The sequence below is a fragment of the Spea bombifrons genome, chromosome 3, assembly GCF_027358695.1.
Source record: "Spea bombifrons isolate aSpeBom1 chromosome 3, aSpeBom1.2.pri, whole genome shotgun sequence".
Taxonomy (NCBI): domain Eukaryota; kingdom Metazoa; phylum Chordata; class Amphibia; order Anura; family Pelobatidae; genus Spea; species Spea bombifrons.
The window spans coordinates 2883770-2899879 of NC_071089.1; the positions used below are offsets into that span (position 1 = coordinate 2883770).

The 16110-nt window shown below is 44.3% G+C and overlaps 5 non-coding genes across 5 annotated transcripts; all 5 read right to left on the reverse strand.

The window, feature by feature from the left end:
- Window positions 1-1172: 1172 nt before the first annotated feature.
- On the reverse strand, window positions 1173-1287 carry LOC128488053 (U5 spliceosomal RNA). The gene has a single exon (XR_008353493.1). It is a non-coding gene; the product is annotated as a U5 spliceosomal RNA (small nuclear RNA).
- Window positions 1288-2910: 1623 nt separating this feature from the next.
- LOC128488101 (U5 spliceosomal RNA) lies at window positions 2911-3025 on the reverse strand. The gene has a single exon (XR_008353539.1). It is a non-coding gene; the product is annotated as a U5 spliceosomal RNA (small nuclear RNA).
- An 8593-nt stretch (window positions 3026-11618) lies between these two features.
- Window positions 11619-11733, reverse strand: LOC128488054 (U5 spliceosomal RNA). The gene has a single exon (XR_008353494.1). It is a non-coding gene; the product is annotated as a U5 spliceosomal RNA (small nuclear RNA).
- A 1622-nt stretch (window positions 11734-13355) lies between these two features.
- LOC128488245 (U5 spliceosomal RNA) lies at window positions 13356-13470 on the reverse strand. The gene has a single exon (XR_008353675.1). It is a non-coding gene; the product is annotated as a U5 spliceosomal RNA (small nuclear RNA).
- A 1623-nt stretch (window positions 13471-15093) lies between these two features.
- Window positions 15094-15208, reverse strand: LOC128488142 (U5 spliceosomal RNA). The gene has a single exon (XR_008353579.1). It is a non-coding gene; the product is annotated as a U5 spliceosomal RNA (small nuclear RNA).
- Between the last annotated feature and the right edge of the window lie 902 nt (window positions 15209-16110).

Consider the following 16110-nt stretch of genomic DNA (forward strand, 5'->3'; position numbering starts at 1 on the left):
ATCTGATTACTACTCTTTTTTCCAATCGTGGCGTGCTGAACCCATCGGCTTCACAAATACCAAGTTGCCTGATGCTGTTTCCTTTGAAAGCAAATATATCTTTTCCACAAATCCAATCTTTCTAATTAAACCACCTTTCCAAAGTTAGCGGTTAGAAACGTTTAAGCATGGAAAGGTTTGGTGATAGAGCTTGGGTTAGGGGCGGGTTAAGCTCATGGCTTTGAAGAGGCCCAGTTACAGTTAGCGTCGGAGTACTGTTAATGGTTTACGGTTGACAGTTTAGGGTTAGGTAAGGCTTAGAATCCTTCCCCATTGTGGCGTGTTTAGCCCATCCTTTTCACAAACACCAAAAAAGCCTGATTTCCTTCAATTTCTTTTTGTCTTAAGCAGCATCGCCAGTGCCAACATTTTGCACCTAAGATTATAAAAAGTACCTAACAAAATTGTTTTTGTATTAAAACTGCGGCGGGAAGAAAACGCACAAAATCTCGGACAGTTCACCATACGGCCTTGCGACGAACGAGCAAAAGGCTCACTAACGGCAGCGCACGGACGACCGGACTCCCCAGCACCGCCACAAAGAAGGAGCGCAGCACGGCATCGGAGCGGCAAAAGTCAATCCAAACACGGCAGACTAGACACTTTGCCAAAAATGAAGTCTGCAACCTGATCTTTCCACACGCATAGAGCTTCCCAATTCGTGTCGGAAAGCTTTTAAACAAATAGCAAAAAAGCTATGATCACTGAACGTGCAGAGGGCGCATTAGTCCTTTCCATGCTGAAAACCGGCCCCTTAAGCGTGTGGTGAGTACTTTTTCCAGATGTTTCACTATTGATATTTGAGGAAATGAATAATACAACTGCACATGTAAGGAACAGAGATCTCAATGTTAAACATTTAAGGACAGTTGTTTTTTTTTTTTTGGTTTGTTTATTATCATAAAGAACAATTGGGAATATGCTTGAAAGCATATGTACAGGCTTATTTGCATACAGTCTGGAGGGCGTGGTCTAACTCTGCCTCGTTAAAGCATTTCTACAACCCCAAACAGTACATAGCATGACACAGGCAGGATATTTTGCGCTTCTGGATGCGACGCAGCCCTTAGCCAGGGCGAAGCTTGCGACTAAAGCAAGCAATCTTTTTGATCTATCGTTAACAACAGCAAAGAAGCCCAGCAAACGCCAGGCATCAAAAAATTGATTAAGACTCATGGTCGTTCCTCCCCACGGAAATCTTTAGTAAAAGGCGAAAGATTTATTCGGTCTGAAGAGAAACCAGAGTATACCCAAGCATGCCGCAGGGCAACGGCCCGGCCCCAGGCAGTGCTCCTCGAGGTTAAGGTGTGTTTAATTAATCCCACCCAGCTCTTGCCTGATCATTGGAACCTTTAACACATGCAAAATTCAATTGCAAAGGGATTGGAACTATTTAATATTGGGCTGTTTTAAAGTCTTATTAAACTAACAATAAGGCGGGGCGTTTCTCGGTGCATCATGGGTATTCAAATGAGGCGGCAGCTCAAACAAACCTTCCAGCAGTCTTAGTGACTGGGGCGCGAGGTTGCTTCTTTGAAACAATGTTGTTTGCGTTAAGAAAAGAAAAGCTGAAGATTGTAACTCCCCCACCGCTTACCTACGGGGGTCCGCAACTTCCCCTTCTGCTGCAGCCACCAGAAGTTCCTGGCACACATTCTTTGGGCTGTGTTACAAGGTTAGGGGTAAGGCTTCGGGATGGAATCTGATTACTACTCTTTTTTCCAATCGTGGCGTGCTGAACCCATCGGCTTCACAAATACCAAGTTGCCTGATGCTGTTTCCTTTGAAAGCAAATATATCTTTTCCACAAATCCAATCTTTCTAATTAAACCACCTTTCCAAAGTTAGCGGTTAGAAACGTTTAAGCATGGAAAGGTTTGGTGATAGAGCTTGGGTTAGGGGCGGGTTAAGCTCATGGCTTTGAAGAGGCCCAGTTACAGTTAGCGTCGGAGTACTGTTAATGGTTTACGGTTGACAGTTTAGGGTTAGGTAAGGCTTAGAATCCTTCCCCATTGTGGCGTGTTTAGCCCATCCTTTTCACAAACACCAAAAAAGCCTGATTTCCTTCAATTTCTTTTTGTCTTAAGCAGCATCGCCAGTGCCAACATTTTGCACCTAAGATTATAAAAAGTACCTAACAAAATTGTTTTTGTATTAAAACTGCGGCGGGAAGAAAACGCACAAAATCTCGGACAGTTCACCATACAGCCTTGCGACGAACGAGCAAAAGGCTCACTAACGGCAGCGCACGGACGACCGGACTCCCCAGCACCGCCACAAAGAAGGAGCGCAGCGCGGCATCGGAGCGGCAAAAGTCAATCCAAACACGGCAGACTAGACACTTTGCCAAAAATGAAGTCTGCAACCTGATCTTTCCACACGCATAGAGCTTCCCAACTCGTGTCGGAAAGCTTTTAAACAAATAGCAAAAAAGCTATGATCACTGAACGTACAGAGGGCGCATTAGTCCTTTCCATGCTGAAAACCGGCCCCTTAAGCGTGTGGTGAGTACTTTTTCCAGATGTTTCACTATTGATATTTGAGGAAATGAATAATACAACTGCACATGTGAGGAACAGAGATCTCAATGTTAAACATTTAAGGACAGTTGTTTTTTTTTTTTGGTTTGTTTATTATCATAAAGAACAATTGGGAATATGCTTGAAAGTATATGTACAGGCTTATTTGCATACAGTCTGGAGGGCGTGGTCTAACTCTGCCTCGTTAAAGCATTTCTACAACCCCAAACAGTACATAGCATGACACAGGCAGGATATTTTGCGCTTCTGGATGCGACGCAGCCCTTAGCCAGGGCGAAGCTTGCGACTAAAGCAAGCAATCTTTTTGATCTATCGTTAACAACAGCAAAGAAGCCCAGCAAACGCCAGGCATCAAAAAATTGATTAAGACTCATGGTTGTTCCTCCCCACGGAAATCTTTAGTAAAAGGCGAAAGATTTATTCGGTCTGAAGAAAAACCAGAGTATACCCAAGCATGCCGCAGGGCAACGGCCCGGCCACAGGCAGTGCTCCTCGAGGTTAAGGTGTGTTTAATTAATCCCACCCAGCTCTTGCCTGATCATTGGAACCTTTAACACATGCAAAACACAATTGCAAAGGGATTGGAACTATTCAATATTGGGCTGTTTTAAAGTCTTATTAAACTAACAATAAGGCGGGGCGTTTCTCGGTGCATCATGGGTATTCAAATGAGGCGGCAGCTCAAACAAACCTTCCAGCAGTCTTAGTGACTGGGGCGCGAGGTTGCTTCTTTGAAACAATGTTGTTTGCGTTAAGAAAAGAAAAGCTGAAGATTGTAACTCCCCCACCGCTTACCTACGGGGGTCCGCAACTTCCCCTTCTGCTGCAGCCACCAGAAGTTCCTGGCACACAGTCTTTGGGCTGTGTTACAAGGTTAGGGGTAAGGCTTCGGGATGGAATCTGATTACTACTCTTTTTTCCAATCGTGGCGTGCTGAACCCATCGGCTTCACAAATACCAAGTTGCCTGATGCTGTTTCCTTTGAAAGCAAATATATCTTTTCCACAAATCCAATCTTTCTAATTAAACCACCTTTCCAAAGTTAGCGGTTAGAAACGTTTAAGCATGGAAAGGTTTGGTGATAGAGCTTGGGTTAGGGGCGGGTTAAGCTCATGGCTTTGAAGAGGCCCAGTTACAGTTAGCGTCGGAGTACTGTTAATGGTTTACGGTTGACAGTTTAGGGTTAGGTAAGGCTTAGAATCCTTCCCCATTGTGGCGTGTTTAGCCCATCCTTTTCACAAACACCAAAAAAGCCTGATTTCCTTCAATTTCTTTTTGTCTTAAGCAGCATCGCCAGTGCCAACATTTTGCACCTAAGATTATAAAAAGTACCTAACAAAATTGTTTTTGTATTAAAACTGCGGCGGGAAGAAAACGCACAAAATCTCGGACAGTTCACCATACGGCCTTGCGACGAACGAGCAAAAGGCTCACTAACGGCAGCGCACGGACGACCGGACTCCCCAGCACCGCCACAAAGAAGGAGCGCAGCACGGCATCGGAGCGGCAAAAGTCAATCCAAACACGGCAGACTAGACACTTTGCCAAAACTGAAGTCTGCAACCTGATCTTTCCACACGCATAGAGCTTCCCAATTCGTGTCGGAAAGCTTTTAAACAAATAGCAAAAAAGCTATGATCACTGAACGTACAGAGGGCGCATTAGTCCTTTCCATGCTGAAAACCGGCCCCTTAAGCGTGTGGTGAGTACTTTTTCCAGATGTTTCACTATTGATATTTGAGGAAATGAATAATACAACTGCACATGTGAGGAACAGAGATCTCAATGTTAAACATTTAAGGACAGTTGTTTTTTTTTTTTGGTTTGTTTATTATCATAAAGAACAATTGGGAATATGCTTGAAAGCATATGTACAGGCTTATTTGCATACAGTCTGGAGGGCGTGGTCTAACTCTGCCTCGTTAAAGCATTTCTACAACCCCAAACAGTACATAGCATGACACAGGCAGGATATTTTGCGCTTCTGGATGCGACGCAGCCCTTAGCCAGGACTCAGCTTGCGACTAAAGCAAGCAATCTTTTTGATCTATCGTTAACAACAGCAAAGAAGCCCAGCAAACGCCAGGCATCAAAAAATTGATTAAGACTCATGGTCGTTCCTCCCCACGGAAATCTTTAGTAAAAGGCTCTTTTATTATCATAATGCAACTTTACAATTAAACGCAGTGGGTTACATTAAAAGAACACGAATAAAACAAACACAATGGACAAAAAGCCTAAAATAAATACATAACATAAAAGCATTAAAAACTAGCTACAAAACCAGTTAAAATGCATAAAATGTTAATAAGACAGCATACAATTCCACATTTTTAAATTCCACAGTGTCATAGCTCTTGGACTTCCTATTCGTTTACAATCACATAAAAAGTAAATGTGCATAAAACTGATGGCAAGTTTAAGACAGTCCACAATCAAAATCTCACTTTGTCTGTAAAGTAAAATATTTCTCGCTTTCCACAGCGCTTCCTTAATACAGTTGATTTTCTGCCACAAAATCCGGGATTTTTCCCCACTTGGGCAGGAAAAAAGGCCATAAAAAATGCCCTCAAGTGTCAGATCTTTAAGGCCACAAATCCAACATAAAATAGGCCGAGCCTTGTCCCAAACGCCTCTGGCAAAGGCGCAGGTCCAAAAAATATGCTGCACCGACTCTACACCCCTACAGCCAGCTCTGGGACAGAGGGAGCTCGGAACCAGGCCACGACTGTTTCCGAGCTACCGGGTCGGCAGGCATTCAGTAACCACCTGCCACGCCAAATCCCTTTGTAAAGGTGTAAGGTACGGCGCAGACACATTACCCCATACTGTCCGTGACTTCTCGCTACTCAAATTACTCACACGCTCTATAACTTCACCCTGTAAAATGGCAGTCGTTACTTTCTTTGCGTCGTTTAAAATCACGGAAGGGAGGGTGTGAAGACGAAATAACTGAATAATCTTATCTAAAAACTCATACTGCCATGGGGGGAATAAAAGGACAGGCCTAGTCAAGGGTAAGAAATAAAAAGCGTGCTTCCTAAAAACATATCCTGCTGCGTACCTTAAAAAACAGGCAAACGTTGTGGAATCATTAAAGTGCTTAAAACATAATACAAAATACTTGATATATAAGAACAGTTTAAGATCCGGCATCCCTTTTCCGCCATTACAAGGCAACTTACAAACGACATCCCTTTTTAACCTTTCCATGCGGGAATTCCATAAAAACATAAAACATATCCGTATTAGTTTTTTAACATAAAATTCCGTAGGGGGGTAAATCAAAGCCACATATAACATAATGGGTAATAAAATTGCTTTAATAATTAAAATCTTACCCTCCATTGTAAGTTGCCGGGATGCCCACAGTGCCACTTTTTGATTCAGTTTATTTATGACGAGCTCCCATGATTTGTGTCCGTCATTCTTTTTATCAAAAATGATTCCTAAAATCTTAACACTGTCCCTTTGTGTCGGGACCGCAGTTATTTGGCTGCAGTCCCAATCACCCAAGATAAAATAGTCACATTTCCGTAAATTAAGTTTAAAACCGGACACACGGCAAAAATCTGCTGTGACTTTCATAGCTCTCCTAACGGACTCCGGGGTTGCGCAATACACACTCACGTCGTCCATATACCCCAGAGCCTTAACTTGAGCTCCCGCTCCACCTGGGATAGGGACACCCCGTAAAAATTTATCTGCTCGTAGGGAGGCTAAAAGAGGCTCAATGGCACAAATAAAAAGGAGTGGGGACAAAGGACATCCCTGCTTAACTCCTGAACACAGTTCCACCTTTTTAGTTAAAAAGCCATTGATTGATACCTGACTAAAAGAGCCATGATATAAAACCTGTATGTTTCGAATAAAAGTATCTGGGAACCCCATCACCTTTAAAACAGTAAAAAGGAAGTCATGGGACACTCTGTCAAAAGCTTTCATAAAATCCAGTGATAAAATTGCCAAGCTCTGCTTCCTCTCCTGCTGGTACCAGATCAGATCTCTAATAACTCCCAGGTGCTCCCAGATTGCCCTCCCGGGAACACCGCAGACCTGATCAGGATGCACTATTTTATCAATAACGCTTTTCATTCTATTTGCTAAAATCTTTGCTAAAATCTTATAATCTACATTAAGGAGGGTGATTGGCCTCCAATTCTCCAAATTGTCCTTCTCACCCTTCTTTAAAAGCAAAGAAATCACACCTCCCCTCCACGAAGGAGGGAGCTCAGAAACATGCAAAGCTTCAGTAAAAACATTGAAAAGATCGCCCTGAAAAATACTCCAAAAACAATTATAAAACTCAATAGGGAGACCATCAGCACCTGGAGATTTGCCTCTGGAAAGACTCTTAGCAGCTTGATCTACCTCCATGAGAGTGACTTCCATACTCAGACCAGCCTTGTCCACCTCTTCCAATGCAGAAGACAAATTCCCCAAGACAACAGGTAAAACGGAGCGATCTATATGTTTCTCATTAAAAAGCTTCTGATAAAAATCGTGGGTGACTGATAAAATCTCGTGCATATCTACTTTGCCGTCCACAGACGGAACGAGCTCTTTCTTTCGTGCCAGCTGACGGAAGAAGTACCGAGTGCACTTCTCTCCTTCCTCCACATGCCGGACTCGAGAATTAAAAATAATACTTTTACCTTTGGCCATTAAAAACTTCTTGATATCCGTCCTTAATGCAACAATTAATGGCTCAATATCAGCCACCCCAGCTTCCTGTAGCTTATAAAAAGTTTGCAACTGCGTATTAAAACACTTAAAAACCTTCTGTCTCTCTCTTTGCTTCCTCTTACCAGCTCTGATAAAAAAGGACTTAATTTTACCTTTAATACCTTCCCACCATGTTAAAAAGGGCTGAGCAGGATCCTTTTGCACGCGCCAAAGATTATAACAATTTATAAATTGCAATCTTATGGCCTCGTCTTCTAATAAAAGCGTGTTCAATTTCCAAAAGGTCCTGCGTGATCTAGCTTCAACCGGAGCCCTCATAAAAACTTGCAACATACAGTGATCAGAAAATACATTAGCCTCTAAAACAGCATTTTGCAAATTAAAACAGGGAGAAGAGAAGATAAAATCAATGCGCGAGCTCACTTGGGAACTCGACCACGTAAAACCAGGCTCAATAGCGTGTATTTTCCTCCAAGCGTCGCGTAAATTGAAATCAGTAATAAAATGGTTCAGCTGATAAGAGGTTTTGTCGTGCTTCCTATTAGCATCCCCACCACGCCTAGCTTCTCCCAACAGAATGCAATTAAAATCACCTCCCATAATCAGCGGGGACGCACCTGTAGCAAAGAGAGAGACCGTATCAAAAAGGGCACTGCGTTCATTTTTATCTGGCGGAGCATAAACATTTATAAAACGTATGTTAAAACCTTTAAAATCCACATCCGTTAAAAGCGCTCTGCCAGGAGCCACTTCAGTAATAGAATTTAAAAGAACATCGTGAGTCTTAAAAAGGATCCCAACTCCAGCATTCTTGTTCTCATTGGACCCAGACCAATAAGAGGGACCCGCGGTCCAGTCCCTCTTAATATGGCCATAAGATAGTCCATGGGATAATCCACATTCTTGTAAAAGAAACACATCGATGTTCAAAGTCAATAAATACGTAAATAACGCGACTCTTCTTGCTGGGTTTTTTAAACTCCTCACATTTAGCGAGGCAACGGAAATATTTGCCATAGAAAAAGCAATCAACAACTCTTCCTATGCAGCCCTCCACCGTCTGAGTCCGTGGTATCCGATATAGATGGTAAAAAGGATAATTCCTCCTCTGAACTTGAGACGTCCATAATCAGCTGGGACCCAAGAATAGGCAAATTCCCAGGCTCAGCAGCCACAGACCAGGTATCTTCCACAGCCCCTCCAGGTGCTGGATCAAATTCCATCCTCCGCTCAGACATTAATTCCGCAGATGCAAGAAATCCACCGTCGTGGCCTGGTTCAGACTGCACTCCGGGTCTCCCCTTTGTGCCATCCCCCCGGGCCACACGGAAAAGGTCGGATACAGATACCTCGGCAGATTCCCTTACTGGCAGGACCTCTCCGACCACATCTTTCTCATCCTGAGCAGAGTCTGTCTTTTCTGGAACTGGATCAGCAGCCGCCATGGACGATGAAACAATCTCTGCTGGAGAGGAGGATCGGACTTCCCGAGACTCAGACTCCACGCTTTCAGGAACAGCAGTCTCTAGAAACGGACCTAAAGCGGGACTTAAAGAAACATTAGGATCCGCGGGTCCCTCTGCCAGGGAGGGATCCGTTGGACCCAAAGCAGCAACCTTCCGTCTTTTAGCCCCTCGCTGTTCCAGACCCCCACTTTTTTTAGCCAGTGGGTCTTCTGAGGGCCGCATAGCACGAGTCAAAGTAGGTGGGATAACCACAGGAGCTTCAGCAGGCACCCTTGCCCCAGGCCCGCCTGCAACCAAGGCAGCCCACGACTGCCGAGGCTTTGTGGGGCAGTCACGGTACATGTGACCAGCCTGGCCACACCCGTTGCACATTGTAGGTTTATCACAGTCTGGTGTTAAGTGACCCCTCTGACCACAATTCCTACACAAAGGGCGGGGGTCGGCTGTACATTTCGCCTGGGTGTGGCCGTAACCTCCACATCTCCTACATACAAAGGGCATCCCTGGATAAAAACAATAACCCCGATGGCTTCCTATGGAAAAACTGGAAGGAGGATGCATAATCCCTCCAATTCCCTCTGGGTGTTCTTTAAATTTGACAAAAAATCTACGTTTGCCAGTCCAGATTCCAAAGTCATTAGTGACTCTCTTTGCTCCAGTAACAGAGGTACAAAACCGCATAAGCCACATAGTCACAGCTTCTTCCGGAACAAACGGATTAAACATATGGACCGTAATAGGAATTTCCTCACCTCCGTATAACATAATAAAAACGAGGCCGTCTAATCGTGGATCGCTGATGTGATCTTTCAAGGTCTTGAAAAACTGATGACATTTTCCAATAGAGTCCAGCGTGACTGTAAAAATCCCCTTCACCGGATCTTGCAAGCAAAAGATGTCTGCATACTGGACTCCAAGAACCGTCTTCAACACGACCTCCACGACGAACTTCAAGTTCTTCTCCTCCCGGTCTGCATCAGGAACCTCGATACGAAACGAATTGCGAAGTCTTCCTTCCTTCACGGAAGGAAACTTGATGGTCGCTGGCATTCTACCTTGCCTTGGTACTAAAACCCAGTCTCTACAACAGACTCTATCGGGACCCCCTATAGCAGCATCTTGCTTAAGACACCCTAGGATGACAACGAAAGAAGGCCGAGGGCCGAAATCCGCCTGAAGCAGAGACCTACAGGTCTCAGTTTAGTTCCTCCACAACCCAAACAAGCCGCAAAGTTTATTCGGTCTGAAGAGAAACCAGAGTATACCCAAGCATGCCGCAGGGCAACGGCCCGGCCACAGGCAGTGCTCCTCGAGGTTAAGGTGTGTTTAATTAATCCCACCCAGCTCTTGCCTGATCATTGGAACCTTTAACACATGCAAAACACAATTGCAAAGGGATTGGAACTATTTAATATTGGGCTGTTTTAAAGTCTTATTAAACTAACAATAAGGCGGGGCGTTTCTCGGTGCATCATGGGTATTCAAATGAGGCGGCAGCTCAAACAAACCTTCCAGCAGTCTTAGTGACTGGGGCGCGAGGTTGCTTCTTTGAAACAATGTTGTTTGCGTTAAGAAAAGAAAAGCTGAAGATTGTAACTCCCCCACCGCTTACCTACGGGGGTCCGCAACTTCCCCTTCTGCTGCAGCCACCAGAAGTTCCTGGCACACATTCTTTGGGCTGTGTTACAAGGTTAGGGGTAAGGCTTCGGGATGGAATCTGATTACTACTCTTTTTTCCAATCGTGGCGTGCTGAACCCATCGGCTTCACAAATACCAAGTTGCCTGATGCTGTTTCCTTTGAAAGCAAATATATCTTTTCCACAAATCCAATCTTTCTAATTAAACCACCTTTCCAAAGTTAGCGGTTAGAAACGTTTAAGCATGGAAAGGTTTGGTGATAGAGCTTGGGTTAGGGGCGGGTTAAGCTCATGGCTTTGAAGAGGCCCAGTTACAGTTAGCGTCGGAGTACTGTTAATGGTTTACGGTTGACAGTTTAGGGTTAGGTAAGGCTTAGAATCCTTCCCCATTGTGGCGTGTTTAGCCCATCCTTTTCACAAACACCAAAAAAGCCTGATTTCCTTCAATTTCTTTTTGTCTTAAGCAGCATCGCCAGTGCCAACATTTTGCACCTAAGATTATAAAAAGTACCTAACAAAATTGTTTTTGTATTAAAACTGCGGCGGGAAGAAAACGCACAAAATCTCGGACAGTTCACCATACGGCCTTGCGACGAACGAGCAAAAGGCTCACTAACGGCAGCGCACGGACGACCGGACTCCCCAGCACCGCCACAAAGAAGGAGCGCAGCACGGCATCGGAGCGGCAAAAGTCAATCCAAACACGGCAGACTAGACACTTTGCCAAAAATGAAGTCTGCAACCTGATCTTTCCACACGCATAGAGCTTCCCAATTCGTGTCGGAAAGCTTTTAAACAAATAGCAAAAAAGCTATGATCACTGAACGTGCAGAGGGCGCATTAGTCCTTTCCATGCTGAAAACCGGCCCCTTAAGCGTGTGGTGAGTACTTTTTCCAGATGTTTCACTATTGATATTTGAGGAAATGAATAATACAACTGCACATGTAAGGAACAGAGATCTCAATGTTAAACATTTAAGGACAGTTGTTTTTTTTTTTTTGGTTTGTTTATTATCATAAAGAACAATTGGGAATATGCTTGAAAGCATATGTACAGGCTTATTTGCATACAGTCTGGAGGGCGTGGTCTAACTCTGCCTCGTTAAAGCATTTCTACAACCCCAAACAGTACATAGCATGACACAGGCAGGATATTTTGCGCTTCTGGATGCGACGCAGCCCTTAGCCAGGGCGAAGCTTGCGACTAAAGCAAGCAATCTTTTTGATCTATCGTTAACAACAGCAAAGAAGCCCAGCAAACGCCAGGCATCAAAAAATTGATTAAGACTCATGGTCGTTCCTCCCCACGGAAATCTTTAGTAAAAGGCGAAAGATTTATTCGGTCTGAAGAGAAACCAGAGTATACCCAAGCATGCCGCAGGGCAACGGCCCGGCCCCAGGCAGTGCTCCTCGAGGTTAAGGTGTGTTTAATTAATCCCACCCAGCTCTTGCCTGATCATTGGAACCTTTAACACATGCAAAACACAATTGCAAAGGGATTGGAACTATTTAATATTGGGCTGTTTTAAAGTCTTATTAAACTAACAATAAGGCGGGGCGTTTCTCGGTGCATCATGGGTATTCAAATGAGGCGGCAGCTCAAACAAACCTTCCAGCAGTCTTAGTGACTGGGGCGCGAGGTTGCTTCTTTGAAACAATGTTGTCTGCGTTAAGAAAAGAAAAGCTGAAGATTGTAACTCCCCCACCGCTTACCTACGGGGGTCCGCAACTTCCCCTTCTGCTGCAGCCACCAGAAGTTCCTGGCACACATTCTTTGGGCTGTGTTACAAGGTTAGGGGTAAGGCTTCGGGATGGAATCTGATTACTACTCTTTTTTCCAATCGTGGCGTGCTGAACCCATCGGCTTCACAAATACCAAGTTGCCTGATGCTGTTTCCTTTGAAAGCAAATATATCTTTTCCACAAATCCAATCTTTCTAATTAAACCACCTTTCCAAAGTTAGCGGTTAGAAACGTTTAAGCATGGAAAGGTTTGGTGATAGAGCTTGGGTTAGGGGCGGGTTAAGCTCATGGCTTTGAAGAGGCCCAGTTACAGTTAGCGTCGGAGTACTGTTAATGGTTTACGGTTGACAGTTTAGGGTTAGGTAAGGCTTAGAATCCTTCCCCATTGTGGCGTGTTTAGCCCATCCTTTTCACAAACACCAAAAAAGCCTGATTTCCTTCAATTTCTTTTTGTCTTAAGCAGCATCGCCAGTGCCAACATTTTGCACCTAAGATTATAAAAAGTACCTAACAAAATTGTTTTTGTATTAAAACTGCGGCGGGAAGAAAACGCACAAAATCTCGGACAGTTCACCATACGGCCTTGCGACGAACGAGCAAAAGGCTCACTAACGGCAGCGCACGGACGACCGGACTCCCCAGCACCGCCACAAAGAAGGAGCACAGCGCGGCATCGGAGCGGCAAAAGTCAATCCAAACACGGCAGACTAGACACTTTGCCAAAAATGAAGTCTGCAACCTGATCTTTCCACACGCATAGAGCTTCCCAACTCGTGTCGGAAAGCTTTTAAACAAATAGCAAAAAAGCTATGATCACTGAACGTACAGAGGGCGCATTAGTCCTTTCCATGCTGAAAACCGGCCCCTTAAGCGTGTGGTGAGTACTTTTTCCAGATGTTTCACTATTGATATTTGAGGAAATGAATAATACAACTGCACATGTGAGGAACAGAGATCTCAATGTTAAACATTTAAGGACAGTTGTTTTTTTTTTTGGTTTGTTTATTATCATAAAGAACAATTGGGAATATGCTTGAAAGCATATGTACAGGCTTATTTGCATACAGCCTGGAGGGCGTGGTCTAACTCTGCCATGTTAAAGCATTTCTACAACCCCAAACAGTACATAGCATGACACAGGCAGGATATTTTGCGCTTCTGGATGTGACACAGCCCTTAGCCAGGACGAAGCTTGCGACTAAAGCAAGCAATCTTTTTGATCTATCGTTAACAACAGCAAAGAAGCCCAGCAAACGCCAGGCATCAAAAAATTGATTAAGACTCATGGTCGTTCCTGCCCACGGAAATCTTTAGTAAAAGGCGAAAGATTTATTCAGTCTAAAGAGAAACCAGAGTATACCCAAGCATGCCGCAGGGCAACGGCCCGGCCCCAGGCAGTGCTCCTCGAGGTTAAGGTGTGTTTAATTAATCCCACCCAGCTCTTGCCTGATCATTGGAACCTTTAACACATGCAAAACACAATTGCAAAGGGATTGGAACTATTTAATATTGGGCTGTTTTAAAGTCTTATTAAACTAACAATAAGGCGGGGCGTTTCTCGGTGCATCATGGGTATTCAAATGAGGCGGCAGCTCAAACAAACCTTCCAGCAGTCTTAGTGACTGGGGCGCGAGGTTGCTTCTTTGAAACAATGTTGTCTGCGTTAAGAAAAGAAAAGCTGAAGATTGTAACTCCCCCACCGCTTACCTACGGGGGTCCGCAACTTCCCCTTCTGCTGCAGCCACCAGAAGTTCCTGGCACACATTCTTTGGGCTGTGTTACAAGGTTAGGGGTAAGGCTTCGGGATGGAATCTGATTACTACTCTTTTTTCCAATCGTGGCGTGCTGAACCCATCGGCTTCACAAATACCAAGTTGCCTGATGCTGTTTCCTTTGAAAGCAAATATATCTTTTCCACAAATCCAATCTTTCTAATTAAACCACCTTTCCAAAGTTAGCGGTTAGAAACGTTTAAGCATGGAAAGGTTTGGTGATAGAGCTTGGGTTAGGGGCGGGTTAAGCTCATGGCTTTGAAGAGGCCCAGTTACAGTTAGCGTCGGAGTACTGTTAATGGTTTACGGTTGACAGTTTAGCGTTAGGTAAGGCTTAGAATCCTTCCCCATTGTGGCGTGTTTAGCCCATCCTTTTCACAAACACCAAAAAAGCCTGATTTCCTTCAATTTCTTTTTGTCTTAAGCAGCATCACCAGTGCCAACATTTTGCACCTAAGATTATAAAAAGTACCTAACAAAATTGTTTTTGTATTAAAACTGCGGCGGGAAGAAAACGCACAAAATCTCAGACAGTTCACCATACGGCCTTGCGACAAACGAGCAAAAGGCTCACTGACGGCAGCGCACGGACGACCGGACTCCCCAGCACCGCCACAAAGAAGGAGCGCAGCACGGCATCGGAGCGGCAAAAGTCAATCCAAACACGGCAGACTAGACACTTTGCCAAAAATGAAGTCTGCAACCTGATCTTTCCACACGCATAGAGCTTCCCAACTCGTGTCGGAAAGCTTTTAAACAAATAGCAAAAAAGCTATGATCACTGAATGTACAGAGGGCGCATTAGTCCTTTCCATGCTGAAAACCGGCCCCTTAAGCGTGTGGTGAGTACTTTTTCCAGATGTTTCACTATTGATATTTGAGGAAATGAATAATACAACTGCACATGTGAGGAACAGAGATCTCAATGTTAAACATTTAAGGACAGTTGTTTTTTTTTTTTGGTTTGTTTATTATCATAAAGAACAATTGGGAATATGCTTGAAAGCATATGTACAGGCTTATTTGCATACAGCCTGGAGGGCGTGGTCTAACTCTGCCTCGTTAAAGCATTTCTACAACCCCAAACAGTACATAGCATGACACAGGCAGGATATTTTGCGCTTCTGGATGCGACGCAGCCCTTAGCCAGGACGAAGCTTGCGACTAAAGCAGGCAATCTTTTTGATCTATCGTTAACAACAGCAAAGAAGCCCAGCAAACGCCAGGCATCAAAAAATTGATTAAGACTCATGGTCATTCCTCCCCACGGAAATCTTTAGTAAAAGGCGAAAGATTTATTCGGTCTGAAGAGAAACCAGAGTATACCCAAGCATGCCGCAGGGCAACGGCCCGGCCACAGGCAGTGCTCCTCGAGGTTAAGGTGTGTTTAATTAATCCCACCCAGCTCTTGCCTGATCATTGGAACCTTTAACACATGCAAAACACAATTGCAAAGGGATTGGAACTATTTAATATTGGGCTGTTTTAAAGTCTTATTAAACTAACAATAAGGCGGGGCGTTTCTCGGTGCATCATGGGTATTCAAATGAGGCGGCAGCTCAAACAAACCTTCCAGCAGTCTTAGTGACTGGGGCGCGAGGTTGCTTCTTTGAAACAATGTTGTTTGCGTTAAGAAAAGAAAAGCTGAAGATTGTAACTCCCCCACCGCTTACCTACGGGGGTCCGCAACTTCCCCTTCTGCTGCAGCCACCAGAAGTTCCTGGCACACATTCTTTGGGCTGCGTTACAAGGTTAGGGGTAAGGCTTCGGGATGGAATCTGATTACTACTCTTTTTTCCAATCGTGGCGTGCTGAACCCATCGGCTTCACAAATACCAAGTTGCCTGATGCTGTTTCCTTTGAAAGCAAATATATCTTTTCCACAAATCCAATCTTTCTAATTAAACCACCTTTCCAAAGTTAGCGGTTAGAAACGTTTAAGCATGGAAAGGTTTGGTGATAGAGCTTGGGTTAGGGGCGGGTTAAGCTCACGGCTTTGAAGAGGCCCAGTTACAGTTAGCGTCGGAGTACTGTTAATGGTTTACGGTTGACAGTTTAGGGTTAGGTAAGGCTTAGAATCCTTCCCCATTGTGGCGTGTTTAGCCCATCCTTTTCACAAACACCAAAAAAGCCTGATTTCCTTCAATTTCTTTTTGTCTTAAGCAGCATCGCCAGTGCCAACATTTTGCACCTAAGATTATAAAAAGTACCTAACAAAATTGTTTT